The sequence below is a fragment of the Ahaetulla prasina genome, chromosome 1 (assembly GCF_028640845.1).
Source record: "Ahaetulla prasina isolate Xishuangbanna chromosome 1, ASM2864084v1, whole genome shotgun sequence".
NCBI lineage: Eukaryota > Metazoa > Chordata > Lepidosauria > Squamata > Colubridae > Ahaetulla > Ahaetulla prasina.
In genome coordinates this window covers 115,794,595-115,806,955 of record NC_080539.1, presented here as the reverse complement: position 1 = coordinate 115,806,955, position 12,361 = coordinate 115,794,595, and positions in this window count along the sequence as shown.

Genomic DNA, 12,361 nt, shown 5'->3' with positions numbered 1-12,361 from the left:
AATGTTTTTAGTAGCACATTCTGGAATGTCAACAATAATGTTTTTGATTGTGTGCATGTTAAAAAAAATACATGGCCTTTTATTTCTATCAAAATGTATTCTGTGCTATGGTTTTAATATATTTATTACATTCTATGACTTTAATACGGGTTTTTTAAACATCCTTTTCTATTTTTTTTGTTTGTTTTTATTTGGCTCCTGCTGATTGGATCAGGTGTTGTTTAAATTGCCAGAATCCTATTTGTGAGATTGGCAACTTCACAAATTGACTGACTGACTGACTGACTGACTGACTGACTGGGTGGATGGATGGATGGATGGATGGATGGATGGATGGATGGATGGATGGATGGATGGATGGATGGATGACTATATCTTGAAGGATAGTCTTGCAATGGCTCAACATCAAATTTGGAATGATTTGAAACATGGGGCTATATGTCTTTTCAGTTAGACAAACTTGATCCATATTCCCTCATCTCAGACATGGCATTTCTATCTTAATGAAGGTCATACACTCTGGGCCACATACAAAACAAGAACTCTCACTTTCTGCTAAAAAGGAAAATTGAAAACCAAGGAAGAAAGTGGGAATTGACACTGAAATGTTCAACCTCCCCTTGAAGCTCAGCATTAACTGAGAGAGCTGAGCAGTTAAGAAATATGAAATATAAACAACAAACAAACAAACAAACTGATAGGAGTTCATAGGATCTGGAGGGAAAAATCCAGGTATAAATGAGACAGAGGATAATCTGTTTCAGGAAATGTCTATTTCTGAAAGGATAGCAGGGGTGGATTCTACTTACTTTTACTACTGGTTCACAACGGGATTGCGCGTGACATCCACGTGACATCACATGATGACATCTGGGTTAGTGGGCGGAGCCTCCCACTGGTTTTACTACCGGTTCTGTAGCACCAGTCCGAACCAGGGGCAACCCACCATTGAAAGATAGTATTAAAAAGTGTTTTGCTAAAAAATATTGCATAACATTAAAATTTATTTTGAATTGTGTGCGTTTAATATTTCGTGTTGGGGGATATTTTTTTACTATACAAATTTCATTTTTATAGTCATTTATATCAATTATCACCTCCTTACATCACAACTGCTTGTCTCCAGGTAGCAAATTAATACTCCCTTCCATTTTGCTTGAAGTCCCAAAGGTGCTTTGTCAAGAGGCAACTGGGCTTTCTGGTTTTTCTTTAAAGATATTTTGCTTCTCATCCAAGAAGCTTCTTCAACTCTGACTGGATGGTGGGGAATGGAAGGATTTATATTCCTGGCAGACAGCTGGCCATTTGCATTCTTTTAGCAAATCATTAAGGCCACCTATTATCTGTGACATCAGGGTCACCTGACTGGTGTAAATGGTTATGGGGTCTTCTTGGAACTGTTGAAAGGACTGTATTGTAGACTGGAGATAGATGATGTCATATCCTTCCCCGTCTATTGAAAGAGGGCTGTTCAATTTTGACATAGATGACCTCTTTGACCCCCTTAACAACTAGCTAAAAGAATACAAATGACCAGCTGTCTGCAAGGAGCATAAATCCTTCCATTCCCCACCAACCAGTCAGAGTTGAAGAAGCTTCTTGGACGAGAAGCAAAACATCTTTAAAGAAAAACCAGAAAGTCCAGTTGCCTCTTGAAAAAGCACCTTTGGGACAACTATGACCTGGATGACCAAGAATCTCCATAGATATTTTGTTCAATACTTTATATTTACTTTCTCAGTTTTTTATTTATTTATTTATTTATTTTGTCACAACAATATATGTAGGTATCATACAAAAAAGATTATATAGTATATAAACACATATATGAGTAAATATAAGGAGGTATATTTCATACATTTCATATATTTCAGTTCATGGTCAGACACACTAACCTCTTGCACTCAGAAACTATTTAGTTTAAATATATTAAAATTCAACACCAAGTCATTTCATTTACTCCAAATCCTCTGGATAGAACTGGGATGCCTAATTTTAGTCCAAAAAAGAATGCTGCCTAAAATATTGATTGAAACAATTCTTTTTGAACTCATTGGTTCAGAGGGACCCAAAATGATAAAATTTTAGGATAGTTTTTTTATACCCTTGGGAAAAACATTAACTGTTTGGAGTCTTTCTGCTCCATTTTTTAAAAAAAAAATATTGCTTACTCTTATCAGAGTTGTGCTTGAAGTTAGAAAACTTCATCTGCATATGCAGAGCAACAGATTTACATTTCCCCTGTACTGTCTCAAGACCATCTCTACAGTCCTTTCAAAACCCTCAAATGTCTTCATCCCACTGCATCTGCTATGTGTAGAACAAGGTTCATGTTCACAAGACTGAATATTTTATCTTTAGTGCTGTGTATGAACCTATTGATGGGAATTTTGGAGGGAAAAACACTCGATGCCGATTGGCTGGTGCCTCTGCTAGATGTGTATATAAAGGGCACCTTGCCTGGTGCCAGTTGCTGGATTCTCACTATAATAAAAAGAGCTGTTGTCACTCACTTGGTCTCGTGCCTCCTCAGTTGCCAGATCCAACATTTAGTTTTGAGGGTGGGAAAATGTTGTGCTTCAAAATTGCCTATTGAACCAATGAAGCTACACTAGCTCCTATACCTTTATGCTTCCAGGTGCAATTCAAAGTGCTCATATCAACTTTAAATCATTGCATAGGCCACACCCAGTTTATTTGAAGGGCCATCTATCTCACAGAGTTTCTGCCCATTCCATCAGGTCCAATAGGGTAGACATGTTCCAGGTCCTTCTATTATACTGTGTCATCTTGCAAGACTAAGAAGGAACACCTCCTCTGTCACAGCACCTGTCCTGTGGAACAGATTCCCCTCTTTAGATTTGGAGGACCCCCATACTTTTGGCCTTCAAGAAACCTGTTAAGATCTGGCATTCTTGCTAGGATCTTAGGAGAATCTGAGGTATATACTCCTGTTTTGTGAGTTTGTTTCATGGTGCTATGGGTTTTTTCCTCCATGGGAATTACTTTAATTCTATTTGATTATGGAGTTCTTTTACATTGGTTGTTTGTTTGGTTGGTTGGTTGTTGTTGTTTTTTGCAACATAATTGTTCAACACACAGTTTTGCATTTAAGGTGGGTGGCTACATTAATTTCCTTAAATAAATTAATATTTAATAATATATCCTATCCCAAATGCTTCTGCATTGGCTGTGGTGCCTCTAATGAGCCAGCAATACATGTCTTACTCAATTGTCCCCTGTGCAGAGGTTCTATTTCTAGATTTCTTTCACTGCATGGGATCATCAGATATTAAAATCCCATACTTCTTATTTGACAATTGCCTGTCAGAAATTTCCAGAAGTGTGACAAAGTTCTGCTTGACTATCATTGCCATTAGGCTATTATTGAGATAGTAGTCCCAATACTATTAAAATGCTTTCATTAATTGATTTTATTATTTGTTTTATATCCTTTGTCTTTTATCATTTTCAGTCACAATCTATATTTTGAGCAATTTTTTTATATATGGGGTCTTTGGTGCTCTCTGAGCTTGGTAATTTTCTTGCAAACATTTCATTACCAAACTAAGTAACACCATCAGTGCAAGAAAGGAAACATCAGCAAGAAAACCACCAGGCTCACAGAGCATAAAGGACCCAACAAACTGGAGCTACAAATATTCTCTTCTATCTCTGTATTTATCTTCTTTGAGATTATTGAAATATGAAATGAAATTTCTACATTCCATCTCTCTCTCTCTCTCTCTCTCTCTTTCTATTTTAAACACGTTGATTCTATTTACACTTTATAAAGGAGATATACAGTACTTCTGTAATTTTGTTCTTCAGACATGGAAGAACAAATTATAGAATTTATTTCCTTTTTACATATTTTTTCTTTTTAAAAAATATTAGGCAGTTAAAAACATAAGACAAAACAGAAACTGGGAATAGCAAAAAGTGAATACATAAAAGTTTGCAAGCATTATAAAATTAAATAAAGTTTTCATACTAACATTAATTTAAATATAAAAATACATCAGTTTAATACTTCAAATAATCAAAATCAATATGCAATTAATATGCAATAATTAAGAATAACAATATAGTAAAAACTGTAAATCAATGTGAGAGATTACAATAATTTCTGTTTTGTCTAAAGATTCTATGTTCATTTAGCAACTCATAAACTTAAATGTTAAAATCGTACATTAGAAGCATTTACAATCTTCAGATGCTGTAAAAGCCTATATATAGAACTTCTGATTGTAATTCCTAAATTACAATCTGGAATTAGTTTCCATATTAAATTTATATGTAATATCAAATTTGGTTTTCAAATATGAAGATATTTTTGACATTGATGCATACTCTTAACAATTTAACATAATTTCCAATGTCATAGCAGCTCTATCCATAAACAAAGCCAGTTTGCTACACAATGCTACACTCTTTCCTCCCATACTCTTTGCCCCTTTTACTTGCCAGAATGAGACATGGGCTATCAGTGTCCTATCTCACGTCATGGTGTCCTCCAGAAGTTTTCAGACTACTGTACACCTTCTAGTGTGCCTATACAAGATTAGAATCCTGGAGAGAGAGAGAGGGAGGGAGGGAGGGAGGGAGGGAGGGAGGGAGAGAGAGAGAGAGAGTACACTATGATGAAGAAAACTAATACAACATGTGATGACTGCAATTGGTTGTGTTATTCTTACAACAGAAGGTTCAGAGCCACATGTCATGACTGATCTCAAACTATGATGTTAGTACAGAGTAAATCTAAAGCTCTTCATGCATTAGGATGAAGAAGTCAAAAAGTCAACTACTTCAACTTCTGGATACTAGATAAGACTATTTACCCAACAACCCCCATCACAGATCAACTTGGGCAATCCAAGCAAATAGACAGTTGGTAGATTATTACAAGTAGTTGTTTATAGAGCAAATAGTTGCAGATCATTCAGAATCAAATCTAATTTAAAATCACTGCCTTTTAACAAGAAGAGATAGATACAGTCCAAGCATTTTTTTTCAGTGCTTCTTTTTCTCCTTTATTGTATGGTAAAGGACAGAAAATACTGAAATAGGTCAGATGCTAAGGCCTCCAGACTAGCATTGTGTCCTCTGAGAAATCATGTTTTATTCTTCTTCCCCTTAGATCTCAGCTGGCATAGCAGAACCAAAGGGCAGCAACACCATAGCGCAGATAATGTTAAGCCAGGCTGCTTTTCCTTACACCACTAAATATTGGAAAGTGATACTTTCCTCAATACTTCGACATGTGGCTTAGACTGATGGCAGAAGCAGTTAGGCTACACTACATTTATGTTTTTTTGTTTAGGAGGATCTTATGCATGACTGAAAGAGGGACAAGCTCATCACCCAGGGGCGTCAAACTCAAGGACCGGGAACTGGATCCAGCTCACAGGGTGCTTAGATCTCAAGGCCTGCGGGGCCACCCTGGAAACAGCAAAGGACCAGCCCATGGTACCTCTGCCAGCAAAAATGGAGCTTGGGTGGGCTGTGCTCAACCTGCCCGGGCTCCATTTTTGGCTACAATGGCCTCCATCAGCCCTCTACCAGTGAAAATGGAGGCCAGGGTGGCCGCGTGCAGACTCCCCAAGCTCCACTTTCACTTGCAGAGGACTGCAGGAGGCTATCATGGCCAAAAATGGAGGCTCAATGAATTATGTCAAGTTAGCCATGCCCACCCTGGCCACACCCACCCCAGGCGCACACCCCCCCCCATGTCAAACACAACCCTGATGCGGCCCCCAATGAAATCAAGTTTGACTCTCCTGTGATAACCAATGTCCATACAGGTTGTACACTTATTCATGTGGATGAATGCAATTGTAAAGAACACTATTATTATTCAAATGAAAATAAAAGATAGCTCACCATAGCAAACTGAATTTTTGTACTGTGTAATAGGCTAGTGCAGCATGTACTAAGGATGACAGATCCAATTAGACAACACCATCAAAAGATGTAAAACAATCTGGCCAATAGCTAGACCATTGGAACCACCTTCATTCCCTTATGTGATAAATGCCAAAGATGCCCGCCTGCTGCAGATATGTGTATCAACTTGTGTGTCAATGGCATTTGTAAAGTATGCCTTATTTACCCACTTTTAGTATGAAGCAAAGCAAACTAAGCTTCACAAAGGCTGGCCTTTTTCATTAGTGCACAGTGAGGTGGGTGAACAGCTGATCTCCAGAGGAAGAGGCTGCTCCTTCTTGTGATTTTATTAAGATCCACGAGCAAAAGTTATTGTCTGGACAGGTCTCTAATCTCCTACATCCCAAAAAATTTCCACACAGATAATTATTCTGATGGTTATTTAAATCATTTTCCCTCTACAGCTGCTCTTCCCTAGTGGAAAATCTTAACCTTGGAAGTAGTTCAGTGAACTCCTGGGGGCTTCCTGGCTCAAATATGCAATCTTGCCTCTTGGGAGGTGGAATTAATTGCTTAGTAACGGCAGGTTAATGCTCCCTCCTTAGGGAAGGCCTGCACGGAAAGAGAGGTATTCCCCCCCCCACCCTCTATATTAAAAGTAGTTTTCCTTTGTGGTATTATAGATAATTCTTCCATATAAAAGCACCAATTGATTAGTTGAAGAATATGTTTGGTAATTATTTATTTGTTTCCCAAGTATAGCTACATTAGCTAACCAAAGCAAAGGAAATTAAATTGGATTACGTTAAATATATTCTCCAATTAATTTACTTATTTGTTTACTGGATTTATATTCTACCTTTCCTCCAGGATCTCAAGGCAGGGCAATCCCTTCTTCCCATTTTTCCTACAGCCACCACCCTATAGGGTAGGGTAAGGTAAGAAATGGCGACACTTCCAAAAACATTTATTTTTATTTTTTATTTATTTATTTTGTCACACAGTATATATAAGCATGAAATAATTATACAATATATAAGCATATATATGAGTATGAGTATGTATTAACTATATTAATTGGATATAATGAAAGGAAATAATAGGACAGGAACGGTAGGCACGATTGTGCTCTTATGCACGCCCCTTACAGACCTCTTAGGAATGGGGTGAGGTCAATGGTAGACAGTTTTTGGTTGAAGCTTTGGGGATTTTGGGAAGAGACCACAGAGTCAGGTAGTGTATTCCAAGCATTAACAACTCTGTTACTGAAGTCATATTTTCTGCAATCAAGATTGGAGCGGTTAACATTAAGCTTAAATCTATTGTGTGCTCGTGTATTGTAGCAATTGAAGCTGAAGTAGTCTTTAACAGGAAGGACATTGCAATAGATGATTCTATGAGTTAACTCAGGTCATGTCGAAGACGGCGTAGTTCTAAATTTTCTAAACCCAGGATTTCAAGTCTGGTGGCATAAGGTATTTTGTTATATTCGGAGGTGTGGAGTATTCTTCTTGTAAAATATTTCTGGACACCTTCAATTGTATTGATGTCTGAAATGTGGTATGGGTTCCAAACAGTCGAGCTGTAGAATTGGTCTAGCAAATGTTTTATATGCTCTGGTTAGTAGTGTAGTGTTTTTGGAGAAGAAGTTACACAAGATTAGGTTTACAACTTTTAAGGCCTTTTTTGATAGTTACAGTGGGCTTTGGCACTTAAATCATTTGATATGAAAACTCCAAGATCTTTAACAGGGTGGGGGTCATCAGTAAGGTAATGTCCATCAAGCTTGTACTTAGTGTTTAGGTTCTTTTTTCCAATATGTAAGACTGAGCATTTGCTGGTTGAGATTTGGAGTTGCCAAGTTTTAGACCATTCAGATAAAAAGTCAAGGTCTTTTTGGAGGATAGCTGTATTGTTGATGGTGTTAAATAGTTTGACATTGTCAGCAAAGAGAACACAATTACTTGTAATATGGTCACAGAGATCATTAATGTATAATATGAAGAGTATTGGTCCAAGAACGCTGTCTTGGAGAACGCCACTTTTAACAGGAACAGGATTTGATAGAGCATTGCCAATTTTGACCACTTGTTGTCTGTTTGATAGAAAAGCAGTTATCCAATTGTGGAGGGGTCCTGAGATGCCATAGAACTTTAGTTTTAGGAGAAGTTTATCATGTACTTCTGAGTCAAAAGCTTTACAGAAGTCTATGTAGATTGCATCTATTGCTTTGCCCTGATCAAGGTTGGTAGTCCATATGTTTTTGCAGTGGAGAAGTTGTAAGTTACAAGACAATTTTTTTCTGAAACCAAATTGTTTATTAGAAAGTAGGTTGTTTGTTTCTAGATGGAAGGTAATGGATTTGTGGATGATAGGTTCCATTACTTTGCAGGTGACACAGCAAAGAGATGTAATTAGTTTCCATAGTTGATGATGGGCTTGAATCTCGGTATTTCCAGACCTAGCCCATGAGATTAATCATTATACCACACTGACTTTTTGGGGGGAATTTGTGCAGGAATTGTTGTCATTCAACTCTTCTAAAAAGTCTAAGTGCCTCTATATACTAGAAGAGAGTTTGATGATTCCGGTAGTAGTCAGTGTTGCTTAAGTCTTTTGATAATTTAAATATAGTCAGATGTATCTTCTCATACCAAAAACTTAAAAGTGTCATCAAGAAAACCACATTGGGTGTTCTCTAGTCTAGGTAGTTCAACCTGGTTCATAAAAACTAGTTATTGTTGCTGTTTTTTGAATGAAGGGCACTTCTCTACTTGGTCTTCAGCGGGATGTATAGGATAGAAGATAAGAGTGACGCAATGCCAAGCATTGCCAGCCAAAAAGACTAAGGGACTAAGCATGAGGCAGGGAACTTTTCCCATTACCCAGAGACCTGGACAGGAATGGGAATGCTCATTCTTGTAGGAAGTTGTCATTCAGCACCTTGGTTCTCATGCTATGCATCTTCTTCCAGAGTTACCTGCTCAAGGATTGGTTGTTGCTTAACACTCTGAACACCATCCTCTAAACCAGGGGTGTCAAACTCGATTTCATTGTGGGCCACATCAGGGTTGTGTTTGACCTCTGTGGGCCTGAGTGGGCATGGCCAGGGTGGGCTTGACCCGTTCAAAGTTACTCATGTCGGGGACACCTATGGCAGCCCGAGCGTTCTGCCAGCAAAAAACAGAGCTTGGGAGAGCCACCTGCAGCCCTTGCAAGTTCCGTTTTTGTCTGTGACAGCCACCTGCAACAAAGGTTATTAACTTGGGGTCTATGGGATAGCTCGTCCGTGAATTTGAGTAGGAAAATATGTAATTTTATTTTCATGACTTTATTTTATACTTTTAAATTCATTTTTTTCTGGGAAGGAAGAAATTTTGGAAGGGTTCCTGGCAGAAAATTTTTTTTAGAATTACTACTATCCTGGAACATAACTTCAAAGAGAGCTCTATGTTGGTGTAGTGGCTGAGGTGCTGGACTAGGAACCAAGAGACTATGAGTTCTAATCTTCCTTTTTTAGGAAAACTGGCTAAGTAACTTTGGACAAGTCAATCTCTGTTAGCCTGGTCCACCTCACTGGAGTGTTGTTATAGAGAACATAGGAGGTGGGAGTATTAAGTATATACCCTACCTTGAGTTCATCAGAAATAAAAAGGGGATGATGATGACAACAATGACTTTTCCCCATTAGCAGTGTCAGTTTTGGCTTTCTTACTTCCTTACCCATCCCATCCAGTTTTTTATACGGGATAAGCTATTATAAGGGATTCTGGATGAAGGCATGTATGATAGCGAATAAATATCTTCACCCTAACAGCCTTTTGGGTTAAGATGATCTAACATTGGCTGGCTTCTCCTATGACATGTTAATCTGGTTAGGTGAGTGGATGAACATAATTTAGCTTCTTGGAAGTGAGGGGAAACAATATTCACAATACTTGCAATAATATGGTATCCATGAATTTAAGGAGGGCTGCTTAGGGAAAATATAGTACAAAATTATTGTATGTTGCTGTATAAGGGAAAACATAATACCAATCACTATAAAATGGTCTGTATAGTTGAACAACTCTAGCCATGTGAGTGATTTCTGCCAGAATCAAAGGTCAAGAATGCAGCCCATTAAACTGCATGGCCACAAGAGAGTCAATATCACCCCTGTTTTTGAAGAGAAGGCAACCAGGACAGAGAAATTCAGGTTAAAACACTATTAATTTGTTTTTGTCTCCTTCCTTACAAGAAAACAAAGTGCACACTTGGTATCTGCCTATATTTACTCCTTATTTATTTTGGAGAACAAGAATAGAAAATTCATGTCCCAAAGAAAGACAAAAAAAGACATTTTATATCATGTTTACATTTGACAATATAGATGGCCATGTATACACATTTTAAAAGAACTGATGGAATTTATAAAGAAAAACCCCGCATCTTACAGAGGCAGGGAAGACTATATGCAAATGCTAGATGCTGATGAGCAACTTCAAAGCCCCTGCAGCCTCTTCTTATGACTCTTAACCCAGAAATTAGCTGGCTCGGCCTTCAGACTGAGGATATCTTCAAATATCGTACTGTCCCCTGGAGTAATCACATGTCAACTTTCATAAAAGGGGAGAGAAATCATTTACACAACATTGTGTGCAGTATGGTGTGCATGTTCCTTATTTATTTATGGTCCTCTATCACAAGCAAATTACAAATGACTGATTAAATCAGTTATGGTTCCTTCAGTGACTCATGCCAGAGTTAACTGGGCCAGAAGCAATGTTTTAAAATAAAAAGTCTATGGTAGTAAGCCTCTCAGCTGGCAGGGCCAAGTAACTACCGCAAGAAGTTATTTCACTGGATATGAAGGTTCAGAGAAACAAATTTATTGTACCAAATCTGTGAAGCCATGACAACAGAATTCAAGGGTCTGTTGTGTACCAAATACAAGCTTTCTTCATAGCCCAGTGCTCAGTTTCTTGTCCCCTCTTACTTTTGCCTGCTCTACCTCTTTTGGAGAAAGGAGACACACTTTCCAAACCATTATTTGTTTTGGTTGCAGCCTGATAAGTAACAGTCTGCTTACTTTAAACCATGTGACAGCTAAATTTGACATATGACAAATTAATGTTTGTGTTTTAAAATCTTATAAACTTCTCTGCCAATTAAATCAATCTATAAAAGCATCTTTATCTCTCTCAAACATCCAACCTCCCGAGATAATACTTCTGAACCAGTAGCAACTTTTATTTATATGCTTGCTGGCCACCCCCCTTCCCTCATACATCAATTAGGAACCAGCAAGAGCAACGCTGTTGTCCAGAGATTATAGCTGGGGGACATCAACAACATTTCTTTTTGAAGGGTGTGAAACTTGCTGAAGCTTGCTGCATCACACCCATTGCTAAGAGCCACCGTGGTGCAGCGGTTTGAATGCAGTGCTGAAGGCTACTTCTGCTGACTTCCAGTTTCTAGAAGTTTGGCAGTTTGATTCTCACCGGCTCAAAATTGACTCAGCCTTCCATCCTTCTGAGGTTGGTAAAACAAGGATCCAGATTGTTGGGGGCAATATGATGATTCTGTAAACTGCATAAAGGGGGCTGCAAAGCACTGGGAAGTGATATATAAGTCTAAGTGCTATTGCTATTCCATCATTAAAGGTCTGAGGATCAAAGCTCCAGTCCAAGATATTTCAGGATTCTTATTCTTCCTAGATGACCAGAGCATAGCTGAGGCCATAAGAGATGTGTCTAGGAAAATATGGATGTATGGTAACCTAACTGTCCTGTGTGCTGTAGGAGACATACAGTTATAGTACACCAGTCCATGGTCTATTTGGTTCAGCTTTCTATATCACATGGTGGACAAGTGGACAAGTCTGCTTTGGGAGTGTTCACTGTCACTATCTGGCAACCAGCAATTAATAGGATAAGAGAATATCAGAGTTGGAAGGGGCCTTCTAGTCCAACCCTCTGCTCAGCAAGTAATCTATAACATTCAAGCAAATACCAGTAGTTGTCCAATCTCTTCTTTAAAATCTCCAATAATGGAGTATCCACAACTCCTGGAGGCAAGTCGTTCCACTGAATAATTGTTTTAACTTTCAGGAAATTTCTCCTTAGTTCTAGATTGGTTCTCTCCTTGATTAGTTTCTGTCCATTGCTTGAGCAACCAGGATGATTAGGGGACTGGAGATTAAAACATGTGAAGAATGGTTACAGGCATGGCTAGTTTAGTGAAGGACCAGGGGAGACATGATAGCCATCTTCCAATATTTGAGGGGCTGCCACAGAGAAGAGGGAGTCAAGCTATTTTCTAAAGTACCTGTAGGTCAGACAAGGAATAATGGATGGAAACTGAACAAGGAGAGATTCGATCTGGAAATAAGGAGAAATTCTCTGACAGTGAGAATGATCAACCAATAGAACAGCTTGCCTTCGGAAGTTGTGAGAGTTTATCACTTGAGACTTTCAAGAAAAGATTGTACTGC